This window comes from Anguilla rostrata, chromosome 8, assembly GCF_018555375.3.
Source record: "Anguilla rostrata isolate EN2019 chromosome 8, ASM1855537v3, whole genome shotgun sequence".
Taxonomy (NCBI): domain Eukaryota; kingdom Metazoa; phylum Chordata; class Actinopteri; order Anguilliformes; family Anguillidae; genus Anguilla; species Anguilla rostrata.
The window spans coordinates 22,319,787-22,335,329 of record NC_057940.1 but is presented as its reverse complement, the minus strand read 5'-3'; positions in this window follow the sequence as shown (position 1 = coordinate 22,335,329).

Genomic DNA, 15,543 nt, shown 5'->3' with positions numbered 1-15,543 from the left:
TCAATTAAATTTTGAATAAATGTACCAATGTGTATTTAGGTCTCACATCTACTACGATGTGTCATGTTGGAAAATGTAATTAACATTGTGCTGACACCTCTCCCTCTATAGCTTTATGGTGCTTCTGGTCGCATTTAATTTATCTGCCTATTGCTTATTTGCCTCTTTTATCCTACCACTTTAATTTTCTAACATTCTGTGTATGTTTGATAAAGGCTGCCAGCCAAACAAATAAATTATTAATGTCACACATCCAATGAGTCACATGAATCCAATTGTGTCATTGCTTAAATTTGTGATGCCTATTAGTGCAATGTGAAAGGAATGTGTGAACAGCATTAATTGAATTTTCTCTAGTCAAATGTTAAGCCAATCACTCCCTATTGTACTTGCATCATCATGGTAGAACCAATCCCTTTGTATTCCAGGCACAACTCAGACAGTCTGTTGTTCCATCGTCCTGGATCATTTAGCTGCACTGACTGTAACAAAACCACTATTCAAGAACACTGAGGTCAGACAATGCAAGATATAGATTTTCACATCATCCTGTAACTCTAATGTCACATCGATTAGCCCCATCACAGCAAACAATTTACTGTCCATGGGTCCCAGATTTTGACATTGAGGCTGAACTTGTATTGAACTAAATGCTAGGGAGAAGAATTGAAATAATTTGAGGTTGTGCATAGGTAAAATGCCAGCTCAACCAGAATCACCTCATCCTGGTTTGCAGTTGATGTGAAAATGACACTCGAAAACAGATTACAGTAGTATCAAATCCCATCAGAAATGAATGACATAAAATGATGGACAGAGTTTGAGAATTATTAATTTGGAGTATTATACACTGACAGGCCAAGCGTTAAAACATAAGTAGATGCAGATTATGACTTAAGGCTGAATAAGTGATTTATTGATGTTGATGCAGCAGGGACTTTTTCAGCACATTGCTGATTTAAGTGAAAATGTGGCACAGGATTGATTACCTCATATTATCCAACATTTGATGAATGTCAAAAGACTTTTCAGAATGTCTTCCTTCCTCTCACCTCCCTCCTTCAAGTAGTCCTGTTAAAAATTGTCCTTGCATAAAATTCTCTTGTGAATTGCCCCTACCTGAGGATTTTATATAACACTTTGTATACTTTCAGTCTATGATCCCAGTCATGGAGGACACAGTCTTTCTCTATGAATGATAGCAACCCAGAGTGTATGCCTGCAAAGCTTCCTTACTCACTCCATCCTCACATTAAGTGGGCTCTCCAGCCTGCCACCAAAATGCCATGTGACGTGTATGCTGCACTGAGGGGACGAGAGGTGACAGGTATGTGTGGAGCTGTGGCTGTCTCCCATTCACCCCGAGGCATGAACCCAGCACACATTGACCCAGCCGTTGCCCAGGGTTGGAGAATGGCATCCTTTCCACATTTTCTCCCAATAAACCACACAGAGCACACATATTTTTGTATACTGAATGTGCATCTTACTCTTCTCACTGGCTTTCCTCTGAGATGACACTCCTCTCAGCACTACCTGAAGGAGTGTGAAAATAAAGCCAAACAAGATGGCTATTATGACTGCATCAATTACCATCTGCAGTCACTTTTTTAAGTGCCAACATACATAATTCCATCTGAACAGCACTTTGCAGAGTCTCTAAGACAACTCAAATCAACTGACTATTTTTATGTGATAATCTATTATACCATAATGACATGTTTTCAACCATATTAACCCAATGCTCACATATGCACGTTAATGACATTTATGTATATTCTAATTATGAATGTAGATTTTAATTATGTCCAGAATAAAATGACTACTGACCATGTGCACCTAACTTTGAATTTTTATAAAATTAAAGAGAAAAGATTGAGTCAATGATCTTCAGTTAAAAAAGATCACAAAAAAATTTAGTTGAACAACTTGAGAAAATAAAATACAATGTGGTCCAAAAGTATTTGAACAGTGAGATAATTGCTGTTTTGGCTCTGTAGTCCCAGAACATTGGATCTGATGAAGAGGTTAATGTACAGACTGTCTGCTTTCATTTGAAGAAATTTACATCCATATCAGATGAGCTCTGTAGGAATTTTAGGGAACCAAAATTAATTGGGCGGCAGTGTAGTACAGTGGGTAAGGAACTTCTGAATGAAAGGTTTCAGGTTCAATTCCTGGGTAGGACACTGCCATTGTACCCTTGAGCAAGGTACTTAACCTGAATTGCTTCAGTGTATTGAATTCAGTTGTATAAATGGATACAATGTAAAATGCTATGTAAAAAATTGTGTAAGTCGCTCTGGATAAGAGCGTCTGCTAAATGCCTGTAATGTAATGTAATGTAATTGGACAGTTGGCTCCTCAGCTGCTTCTTCTGTGTGTTGGAGCAGCATTAGTTAATGCACAAGAATGCAAAAAAAAAAAAAAAAACAGTCTAGAGTCGGTTCTAGGGGTGGCATTTACATTTGGAGACTTTTGCCACTGTCTCTCCACATGATGACCAATGAAGTGTCAATGCCAGTACAGCAGGACATCACGTGACTCAAAAATTAGAATAAATCAGATATACCCAAAATTGTGCCCACTCAACTTTTTGATATATTGTTAAGAATGCACTGGTGAGCTTAGCAATAGCAAACAGCCTGGTAGGCTACGGAAGACCACTGTAGTGGCTGACAGAAGAATGCTTTCAATTGTGACAAAAAACCCCTTTTCAACTGTCAAACAGATCAAAAACACTCTCCGGATGTAGGCATGGATGTGTCCAAGACTGCTATAAAGAGAAGAATACACCAGGATAACCTCAGAAAGTTCACTGCATGATGCAAACTGCTGGTAAGCCTCAAGAACAGAATGGCCAGTAGTTTGCTAAAAAGCACATAAAAAACTGTAGTCCTGGAAAAAAATGGCTTATGGACAAATGAGATGAGTAATAACCTGTACCAGAGTGATGGAAAGAGGAAAGTGTGAAGACAGAAAGGAACCAAAGCACCCCACCCCCCAATCTGTGAAACGTGGTGGAGGTAGTGTTATGGCTTGGGCGTGTATATCTGCTACTGGAACTGGTTCACTTCTCTTTAATATGATATGACTTCTGACAGCAACAGGATGAATTCTGAAGTGTAAACAAACATCTGCTCAGATCCATCCAAATGCCTCAAAACTCATTGTATGACGCTTCACCTTGCAGCAGGACAACACGCCCACATGTACTGCTAAAGCAACCAAATAGTTTTTCAGGGCCACAAGCTGGAATGTTCTTTGAAAGCCAAATCAATTACCCAACCTAAGTCCAATTGAACATGCATTTCACTTAAGACAAGACTGAAGACAAAAAGCCGCTGAAACAAATAGCAACCAAAGATGGCTGCAGTGCACGCCTGGCAGAGCATCACCAGGGAAGATACCCATAATCTGATGATGTTTATGGGTTGCAGATTTCTGGTAGTCATGAAATGCAACAGATTTGCAACCAAGTACTGAATATGACAACTTTATTTAAGATTATGTTAATTTTTTCAATGGTCCCCTCACATGGGGGCACTACGTATAAAAAAGGCTGCAATTCTTACACAGATCACCCAATATGGATTTAAATGCCATCAAATAAGAGCTAATTCTGCACTTTAACATATTCATTGTCTCATTCCAAATACAAAGTGCGAGCACAGAGCCAAAACAACAAACATTGTGTCACCATTTAAATACTGATGGACCACACTGTATATACTACACACTGTAGCATACAAAAAATGAAAAAAGCCTGTAAACTACATGGCACACACTGTAGTCGGAATAAAAAGTTGCCCCCCAAAAATATGTGACTGCCCCCCCAAATCACACCAGTCTAGAACCGAAGCAGAAAAAAAAAGAACAAATCTTTTCAAAAAAATCTTTCAAATGAATGAACTGACCTTGAGTCTGCTCTGATTCATTCCTTTAGCTTCCAGCCTACCCCTCCCTCGTCTCCCAATTTCACAAGCCAAAATGCTTTTAGTGACATACATACACAGAGGCCAGTAGCTAGTAGTCAGCATTTGTGTAAAGGTCGATAAGCTTATTGAAAATCCAATTAGATAGCTGCAAATGAACTACATCCTGTGTATTTCAATCCAGCTGTGTCACAAGTAGACTACATAAAGTGGGCCATTGCAGTGAAGAAGTGAACAAAGAGTTGGTGAATGAAAAGAGCCAGTGAATGATAACAGCCTATAAAATAAAAGCGCTGGTGAACGAAAAGCCAGTGAATGAAAGAAGCCAACTAACCAGAAGAGCCAGTTAACAAAAAAGAACAAGTGAATGAAAAGAGCCAACCAACAAGTGAATGAAAATAACCATGCAGTCGAGCCTGCACATAATTCCGTTGGCAGGCAACAAATCCTGTTCTCCATTAAAATTTTCTATTTACTGTAATGAACATGATAAAAATGAATTTCATAAAGACTGCAATGAATACAGCATTAATAGGAAGCTATTACAGGATTTTTGAAAGTATAGCATATATTTCAGATATTAGGCCTATCTTAATTTCAGTAATTTTCCTCACTTGATCGGCCTATCTGTTCTATACAGAAAGCCACTTGGATTAATGATGAGACCAGACTAAAAAGATATTGCTGTAAAGCAGAATGGCTTCAGATTATTCAGATTGAAAGCACAGATTCATTTTGACTTGTATACAGACCAGCTTACCAGCTACAAAAACTTGCTCTGCATTCCAAGAGTAAATGTAGTGAGGAGTGGTGAAGCAGCCTTTTCTTTTTATGCTCCGAACTCTGGAACACTTTGACCTTAGAAAAAAGGCACTCTCAATTAGGATCTTTTGGAGAAAGCTGAAAGCTAATCAAATTCTCTAATAAGTGGTATTATTTCACCCGCAAAGACTCACTGAACCCAATGACAAATCAGAATATCATAAAAAGTACAGGGAATTTTCAACAGAGCATGTATAAATACACTTTAATACATGTCATACATTAATAAAAACAAATAAAAATGCAACCAAATAACATTGCATCACTGCTTAATTTTGAATGTGCATGATGGATAGTTATTTTGCATGAGTCCTTATCAGTAGGGTGTTGGAAATGATCATTTATCTTTCTGTAACAGAGAAGTATGGTAATTGTGTAGACAGATTTATTTGTGAGGTTTGTCTCATTTAACACACTTTTATATACAGTTTTGATGTTATTTTAAAGTTGACAAAGTGTATTATAAATCAAAACATTTGGGAGAAAAGGACGATTAAGCAACACTCAAAATCTTTTGTCTAGCTTTTCGTGAAGTACACTGCAATTCTGTGTAAAGATTTGCTGGCTATAAATACCTTTTCTGAGTCCTTTGTTCTCCAAGCAGGAAAAAGAAATCAATGCTTTAAATGTATTTGTGCATTTACATTTCTGTGTCAGTGATTCCTGCCTTTTTGCTCCCTGCTGCCTCCTGGTCAGTGGGTGGTATGACATGCAATCTGCCAGGGGCCTAGCCAGGCAGTGGCCTTTTGTTATCTGTGACATGAAGATGAGATAGTGGAGGTCAATGTGTGTGGGTGTGATAGTACACTGTGTGCGTGGAGCTGAGTTGATGCGTCCTGGAGGTGCATGGATTGCGCGCAAGCGGAAACTCTGCTGAATTCATGAACTCTTTATAAAACAAGACATAATGGTAATGGTAGGGTGACAAACAAAAGTAGAAATAATTTGAAGGGTCATCTAAAACTTGTAGGGGTTTTGAGTCTGCTTTTGTGGAAGGAATGTTTTTATCAAGGAGCGATATGTACTCTACTGTTACTTGATTGAGGCTTTTTATTTATGAACCCCCAGGTTTCAGTGCAGTGCATTCACAGGAAATTCATGTTACTGAACTGCACACACACAAAATGGCGAGCATGAAGAATTGATCATTATTTTTTTGTTGTGCTTATAAGTCCAGCAGACCTACCTTTCTAAAAATGTCTGCATAACTGAGGTACTGCCAAACCTCCAATGTGGCATCAGCTGTGCAGTTTTGAACCCTGTAGTTGTTTCTCACGTGTCAATCTACTTTCACTGACTTTTTTTGACAGATTGTGTTTCCAAACTGGAAGTGTTTGGTTTTCAGGTATCGGACTGGAAGGTTGATTGGGTTATACCCAGTATCACACTCCAGATGCTGAAAGCCTTGGGGGTAAATGTGCAGGTGATGCCTGGATGAGGAAGGCACACTCGGCTATGACACTTTGACATTTCCCTCACTCATAAAGGCCAACATTTTAGATCTAGGATCCAATAGCATAAATACAGCCAGGAAATAGTGGGTCTTTACAGCTCTACATGGACATGAAGCTGTAATATCCCACTAAGGAAAATTTGTCTTGTGGAAGTCAAGGATAACAAATGGCATAGGTCAAAAAACATACCATAAGTTTAAAAATATAAAATAAAAAATAGATAATGATACATGAAATAATAGATGCTGGATCATAGAGCTTCAAAAGAAAATCAGGAAATTAATTTGTGACTTTTTTGGAGGACTTGATTTATTTTGCAGAATGCAATTATCTTTGTGAAAATGCAAAAATAAAGTTGTTCTCATTTAGTTTGAAATTAAATACTGAGATATCACAAATATAAAATAGCTACAGAAAATACCAGCTGTTTAGATAAAAAGCCTCTTTCTAATTCTAAGAGTCTCTCTAATGTCTTCTAATCCTTCCAAATATCTAAGAAAGGAAAAGGGAATTTAAATTAATGGTCATTTTTCTTCCCTCTCCAGCAAGGATACTGTTTTTATCACTGACATTTATTTCCATGTCCCACTCATTTATTTATTCATTACATTTCTCCACGAGCCTCCTCTACTTCTCCCTGTCAAAAGTGGATTCAACGGCAATCCTCTGGCCAGCATGCTGATCAAAATGGTGAAGCAGTGCTTGCCCATTGGAAGTTGTTGCACTTCTTTTAAAAGGTTGAGACTGTGAGGTGGATATTGTGGTGGATTGTATGAGTAAAATAGTTGTGGGAGTAAGTGAATGCTGTGGAAGTGTATTGGCTGAAGGGTACTGAGATGCTGCAGTGAGGGTAGAAAAGGGAGTGTGGTCAGTGCAAGGCTTAAGAGCTGGAGGTGGTAAATCAGGTTGTGATCAGAACAGTGCAGCGTTGGTGACATGCTCTATTGGTGGAGGGGCTGTCTCAATGGCAGAATCAATAGCCTGTGAAAGAGGAAAAAAGTTATAGTACTGCTTTAAAATGCCCTCTTTGTAATGAACAATACAGTTTGGTGAAGAAGACACAACAGACACTTCAGAACATTCCCAAGTAACTATCCCATGGCCACTCTCCTTGTGCTCATCCTTTGGCCTCCTGTGGGTTATGAGGAGATTTATCCACTTCTTTTGGAGTTTGTTGAATGAAAAACTATATCCTTGGGCTGCAAATTCAACATATGGAGCGATAGGCTGATGAGCTGTACACATCAATTAATGAGGCATAACAATAGAAATGTAAAACAAATATAAAAAAATCAAATGTACAGAAATGTAAAACAAATATAAAAAAATCTAATGTAACCATGTAAAACAATATAAAAGAACAATTTGATTAAAATATTCCATTTCAATCAGCTTCACAGAAATGATCCCTGTGAAGTGGAGCAAAAGGGACACAACGGGTAGGGCAATGGGATGGGGTCTGACAGCCTGGCACCACTGCTGGATGGGGAGATCTTATCAGGTGAGAGGATAACAGGGGCTAATGGGATTGTCTGAGGAAGAGCAGGTGTTTGTAGAGGTGAGGCATGCAAGCAAGGACTGTCTTTACATTGCTTCTGTGATTCTCTCAAGACTCTAACTGATTGATGCTCGCAGCAGATGTGCCCAGCTTTATATCCTGCAGAGACAGTTGTTAATGCTGCATCTGAGAGACATCAGCTCCCTCTGCAGCATGTCAAAGCCAGCTTACTGGAGCTCTAGGAATGGCTCTCTTTCCCTGCAGAACCTCTGCTCCTGCCCAGGCTGAGAATATTTTGCTAGTGGAGCTGTTCACCGGAACCACTTATCTTTTTTAACATTTTATTTAAATTTAACACACTGTATATGGAATATAAGCTGTATGTAAATGTAAAATGTAAATACTGTTCCGGCTACTTTTTTCAGATATGATGAGTAATGTTTTGTATGGTTAAAATGCCACACATATTTTTAGAAACAACCCCTTACCTATTAAGCCAACCTGTAGCCACCCCAATATCCTGTGGGGAAGGTAGAAGCAGCTCTATCATCAGCTGGTGTAAGCAGAAGAATTTTGGATGGCCCCCTCCAGTGTACATTGCTTCGGGCCAGGGTGAGACAAGTTTTTGGTTTCCTTGTCATTTCACACTCCTTTCTTCTTACATTGGGCCATAATTCTCAGAGGACCAGAAGAGTCAGCAATTCAGGCTGCCACCTCCTTCCAAGCTATTTTGACATCATTTGATCAAGGAGGCTTGCTTGACATGCCATGAATGGGGATGTGGTGACTCTGTACCTGTTGGAAAATTATGTAAGTTTCTTTTTGAGAGAAGTGGTCTTGACTAACCCTCACAAAAGTTGACACTTGGTCTTAATCAGCCAGAACAAAATTAGCAATCTGCTATGGTGTTGATGCACTGGTTTTAAATGGAAAGAAAGTGAACAGCTTAGTCATGATGAAACCAAACCCCCTACACCAACAAGTATTTTATTCTTGTTAAACCAACCTCTTTTACAGCTGCACTGCAGGCGCACTACTGTCTCGAGTCACTAAATTCAGTCGGTTACGCCTTAAGTCACCACCATCCAGAGTTACAGCTACAGTTTGACAATTGCACATTGACTGTGAAAATAGGGCCCTATAAGTCAAAAGCCCATTGCCTATCCATAGATAATGGTAACCCAAAGGAGAATAGCTTTATCTTGCAGCACAGTGGTATGACAGCCTTACATTTCAACTCTGTCTCATCATCTCCTGCAGAGCTATGTGGAAACAGGTTATAGCTTACAATGCCCATGAATTTTCAGGAGCTACTAGAGGCAAACATGTTACTTTGTGAAACATGCAGTCTTAGACTTAAAACCTGCTGGGTCTCCACTTCATGAGCAAAGGATCTTCTACATTTCTGAAAATGAAATTTTAATTGGTCCAATGACAAGCCCTGCATTTCTCTCCTGAAACAAGTTTTCATGCTACCAAACAGCCTGAAGCTGAAAAGGTGTAAAGAGGAACACAAGTTGATCAAATGCATCCATTTAAGTACCAGAGTGATGATTATGCTACACGTGTTGTTTTAATAAGAAAGTGTGGTGTGCATCGACTGGCATTACAAAAGTTTTACTACATCAGTGCATTTCAGGATTCCATGGGTTGTACTAAAGTGCTGGCTTATTTACGCGTTTCCCCCTCTTCTCCCTAATTTGTTATGCCAAATCATGCCAACGCATCATCATTCATCGCTGCCTTCAACCTCCAACCACTGAATGGCAACACTATCAGCACTTTTCAGCATATTGTTCTATTTTGTGTGGGAAAAATCCAGGCGGTTTTTAGCAATTGTCCCAAAGCCTCCATAACACAGCTTGTGGAGTTAACTGAAAACAGCTACATTGGTGTAGGAATTGTCCTGCAGTGACATTTTGATTCAGGAGGAGCCTTGGTCCTTGACTGACCTGGAAATCATTCAAGGTCTGCCATTTTTGAGGACATTTCAACCTGTTAAATGCTCCCTAAAGGAGTTAGATGCCTCCTGAAGAATGCTTGAGCAAGAAAACACGAGTGCATCCCTTGTGGAAGTTTCCACCTCTACACATCTGCCATGTCTGTACTTGATGTGGCTTCAAACTGACGTTTAACTGAACAAAAATGTTCCATTTGCCTAATACAAATTTAATTTATACCTCTGTCCTTGTGTACTTTCCTCACATCCTTTCCTGCATCCTTCATTGGGTGGAGCTAAGGAAGCAAGAAAAGGACACAAGGAAAGGATGCACGTAGATAAGCAATTAAAAAATAAGTAATTGGAAAGAGCCCCCTGTCTTCTGGTCACTGTGGTAATCCTCTGTTTCAGTTCTGTTTCAGTTTAGCAGGCATTTGCAAAAAAAAGGAAGCCTTTTCACAGTCATGCTAATTAAGTTATGTTAATGTTTTTGCAGTTTTAATTTTTTTCTGCATATTGGTTATATAGTTTAAAGTAAACAAGAAATATTCTTTTGACAGTATTAGTCTGATATGAAAATCTGAGATTTTTTATTTTTAATTTTTTTACAAAAATAGCGGGGGAGTTAATTCTGTAATTCTACAGTACTTTTTTCTTTGATGCTTTTAACGTGTTAAACCACATAAAAATGACCTTGTCATGCGATCACATATTTCACTAATGGTATGATTAAAAATGCTTTTAAGTTGCCAGTGCTCATTTCATTAAAATAAAATGAAGAATATCTCAATACCACAACATCATCACCTTTTGATTATTTCTCATAGCAATTCATATATGGAATACTATATTTAAGGTGCACATTTTATTTGTCCTGTTCACATCCTGTTTTGCGTTTCCAAGTCATATGAATATTACCTCTCAGAGGAGACTCTCTACAGTTACATGATCAAAATATAAGATAATGCCTGCAACACCAGTGGCAATTTCAGTGATAGTTCAGTTAAAATTGCTTTAGGGAAACAACAAAGTAAATCTAAAAGATCAAGAGATGAATTGCATGAAAAAAATAAATACAAGAAAAATGTGAAGTAGATCTCTTCTCACATTCATGTAATCGTGAAGGTGTTTTTTAATCTAGGTGATACTGTAATACAGTCATTACTGTTCAGCATTGGTCAGAGGCCATGGGGAGGTTCACACACTTAAGCCGCGTTTCCACCAAAATTACCCGGAACTTTCAGTCCCAGGAACTACTTTACCAGGAACTAAAAGGTTCCTTCAGCCAATGGTTGTCTGCGTTTCCACCGGGGTCTAAAGTACCGCGAATATTAGGCAAATTATCCCACTGACGTTGTCGTCGGTCCATCTTCCATATGATTTCTTCTGTAACCCCATACTACCACCGAAGTAGCCTACATTATTTTCTAATAACCGGGACAGCCCGGAGGGGTTTATTCCACTTATATACAACGGGTTACCAACAATGACTATATGGTTACTTTTGTATTTATTGGTTTTCATATATCCTCTCAAACACATTCATTAACAGCAGAAAACATGCACACGTTGTAAACAATTTGCTGTTTTATTACTTTCTCGTCGTCAATTCCATATAGGCTAATCGCAAAATGACAAGAATAGAACGAAAACTCGGATTTGCGTGAAAATGTAAATTAGTAGTGGTACAGCCACCGTTTGCTTTCCTTCGAAGTTACTGCTAGCCGAGCAGCGAAGTGTGCCCTCCAGATGCGAACCATGCACCATAAACGAGTCCATAGTCTTCCTGGTCTTTTCGTAGAATTGAAAAATGGCAGTAAAATTGAGTAAAATTACGGCAGTCTGAAAAAGCTAAAGGGAAGATTACTAGAATTAACCTGTTATTTTACCCGGATAAAAAGTGCGGAAGGCGATTTCCAGTTTGCTTGTACTGTATCACCAATGTTAATTATGCAGAACTACCGCATAAATCACATAACTGTATCAAACGTTTTGAGTCAATTACAACGGACTAACAAAGAAGATCCGGAAGAAAATATTCAGCAACCGAATTAATCCGTTTGAATGTTTTGGTAGCCTACGTAATATGCTGTCCCAGCACGAATGCTTAGCATTTTATAAAACGAATACTAAAGCAAGAAAAGAACAGAAGAGCACACGTTATAATTCCAAGACGTTGGCAGGCTATAACCAAAAGTAGGCTACTGCGCCGCATAACATACAAGTTTGATTTGAAGTTATTATGAAAATAAATTGGTTTGCCGCTGCATATTTTCAAACATGGCGGGTAATGGCGGAAAATAAATACAACACAAATGCTATGAGTACTCGACCAATCAGAAATGTTCAGCGCTGCAAGCTCCACCCAAAAGGTTCCTGTACTTTCGGAAAGTACTACCCCCCGAGCAGGAACGTTTTGGGGGGTAAAACAAAGCCCCCAGAACTAAATTTAGACCCTAGTTCCTGCGGTGGAAACGCACTGAGTTCCTCAAAAGGTTCCTAGTTCCGGGGTATAGTTCCTGCGGTGGAAACGCGGCTTTAGTGTCTTAGTGTCTGAGGAGGGACAGATGAAATTGCCCTGTTTAACTGTCCTCAGTAGCTGCTGCTAAAAGTCCTGCTTGAGATCTTGTTTAGTGATAATCAACAACATACCTTGTGTTTCATACAGTTTACCTATTGTTAGTGTAAAGAAAGTTGGGCGATTTCACCTGACAGATTCTCAGATTCACTTCACTTCTGTGACTAGAATAATAATAGTGGTGTATCATGAGTGCTACCCTGATACACAGAGTGAGCATGCATCTTTGCGTTCATCTTCATTTTCAGTGATAATGTTGCCCCTCTGCAGTTTCTGAAAAGCCAGCTTTGAAATATTCTTATCCTAAATGTAAATGATAGCATTTCTTATCAATGTGCCTAGTTTTTTGTGATTTTGCAACATTTTTGTGCAGCAAATATGCCTAGCCAGAAGGGAGTGTTGTGCAAGCCTGACTGACTGTGCAGAGGATACGGTACACAGCCCGTCTATCTAAACCAATTAAAGATATGTGAAGAAAGCCAAACGGTAAACAGCAGTGAACAATTTAGAATTATCTGTCATATCAAGCTGTTATCACAAATATATTTGTAAGGAGGAGAGCTTGATTTTATTGCATACAGATGTTTATGGAGCCTGCAAGTTGTACTCCTGGAGATGCAAAGATAAAACAGAATCATCAAGTGTACTCTTGACATTTTTCACTGAGGAAACTGGGCAAGCAGCTTGAAGTCAACTACAGCTATAGCTCCAAAGTAGCCATTCCAATACACCGTATTTCTGATTTGAGTATTGCAGGGGCCCCCTACTCCAACCCTGGTGGGATATCAAGGAAAAAGGGCTAGATCTATATTCATAGGAACTGTTGTCACCAAATGAAAAGGTATTGAGCCCAGTGAGAGAATGTTGTTGTTGGTACAGAACAGTGCAATCAGCTACCAGATTTTGTAATCTTCTGTTGGTAGGCAGCTGTGACAAGTCAGATGTCTTTTGCGATGCTCTCATTAAGCATATCAAGAGGGTCCTACCCCATACCCCATTCTTGTTGTGCTGTGTTGCCCAGAACAGAACATTTTAAAATCTGTCTTCCTTCCTGAGGCCCCTCTTTTCTCTTCTGTAGCGAAGTGAATGCAACCGTGCTTCTGTTGTCTCTCATCTCAGCACACTCTTTTAACTCTGAGCATGTAGATGCGTGATGCGTGTGGGCAATGAATTGTTTTTCTCTGACCTGCCATTCCATGCTCAAAGAGAAAATATTTGAGGGAGCATCCATTTACAGTGCCCTCTGGATCCTGGCTCCCAGTAAACTCAGCAGGTCAGTCAGTTATGCTTTTGTGCATTTATGAACATCGATTCACCTCATTTTCTGTTCTCACATAAAAAGCCTGTAGCTTCATCATTTTTAATCTTCAGGCTTATCACATATCTAGTAATGTTGCTGGTGGCAAACAGTATACTATGAGTAGACCCATTTCATTTTAACTTGTCTGATTGTCATAATTTCTTCAGAGACATACTGTAGTTTTTCTTGTACTCCCAATTTGCCATACAAAAGATATGATTGTTGCCTTTAAAATGTGGCCTTTAGCAAAATACACTTTTTTTCTGACAAACTTATTAAGTGTATAATTAAACAATAAGTTAAAGAACATCAATGGGTCATATTTTCATGACAACACAAGCACAAATGCACCTGGATGCAAATGCAATTGCTAATTTAGTCTTGTCCCGCAAGTGGAATATTTGTTGCCTGAGCCAGGTTTGGTAGTTTAGTGGTCAGAAGTAAACCCATTTGCATCTAAGGGATTGGTGCCCCAACAGAATGGTGACAATAGAAGCATTTGGCACTGCGAAAGTTTGGTGGTCAATAATGCGTTTACTGACCTGGTTTTACCGCAAATGTTGCCACATTGTACTATTTTAGTGATGTTATGAATTTGCCGTACATATGAATCCATGAACACATAGCACATGTGAGAAATATTTTATTTCAAATGGAATACTTTATATCCAAGCTGTGTTCAGTCATGCAGTCCAATGTCAGCTATTTGGACACTGCACCTGTATAGAGTTAATCAATGTAAGCTACAAAAAATGTGGGAGTCTGGCTCCACACCCATTAAAATCGTTTAAGATACACTGTTAAATGTGTGTAGGTGCACTGGTTCTTACGGTGGCTCTGAAGTGCAAAACACAAAAACAAAAAGAAAACGCAAAAACAAAAACTTTTGGCCCTGAGGTGCAGATGCAACATACAAAAACAAAAAGGAGTGGTCCTGAGGTGCAGATGCAACATACAAAAACAAAAAGAAGACACTCATGTGCTGTGCCACAACATGTCTCTGATTTATGTAAATCAGGAGAGAGAGCACTTTCCCCACATAGCTGGGACAGATGCAGGGATTAAAGGGGACAAGCTCAAAAAACAATTTCAGTGAATGCACTACATAGCACTTGCTATTTTTTCATTTATTGCAGTTTTGTGTAGTATAACTGATGATGCATTAGGGTGTTTCCTGTTTCCAGTCCGTCAATTGTTTAGTGGGTCTGAAGCAATAACTGAAACCATGACATGAACATCCCCCATAATTTAGCATGTGAATATTAACTGTACATGACATAGATGTCAGAGTGTTTGAGCTACCCCACACATCCCGTTATGCCACCCTTTACAGATATCCACATAGTCTTTCACACAGCACGAAGAGACAGAAAGCAATGTCTTATTGTAAAAAAAATAATAAGGCCCTGTGACACAGTAACCCTGGCAATTGTTTCACTAACAACCTACCCCCTTGCCAGTTCGAAGTCTGTCACCCGGCCAACCACCAGGGCTCAGCTACTGAGAACTGTAAAGGAATGAACACAATGGCTCAACAGTGTAATCATGTTGCACTCAGAGACACTTACTATGAGGGCATTCCCCTTGACAAGTTACCGGATTCGGTACGTGGGATGCCTCTTTCACTCGGCTGGATACTTGCTGTGTCATCTGACATTTAGGTGTGTTATCACCACTGAAATTCCATCTCTCTCACCAGATTCCTGGTAGGCTAGCATATGCTACTCCACACACATGCACATGTGCATGCAAAGGGCAGGAGAAGAACTGAACATTGGAAGAGAAATGTATGCTACCATTTCCAAATGAAGAGAGAAGAAAACCACTGCATATGGGAGGTTGCTCTGTCCACACATAACAGTGTTCATTTTTGTGATAAGTTTTTTCAGATTTTTTTCAGCCGCATGTTGGCCTGCGCTACTGGCATTGGCACTTACTTAGTCCTCATATTGACAGACAACAGCAAGACTCCAAATACAAATTCCCCACCTAGAATCAACTCTAGACCTTTTCTTAG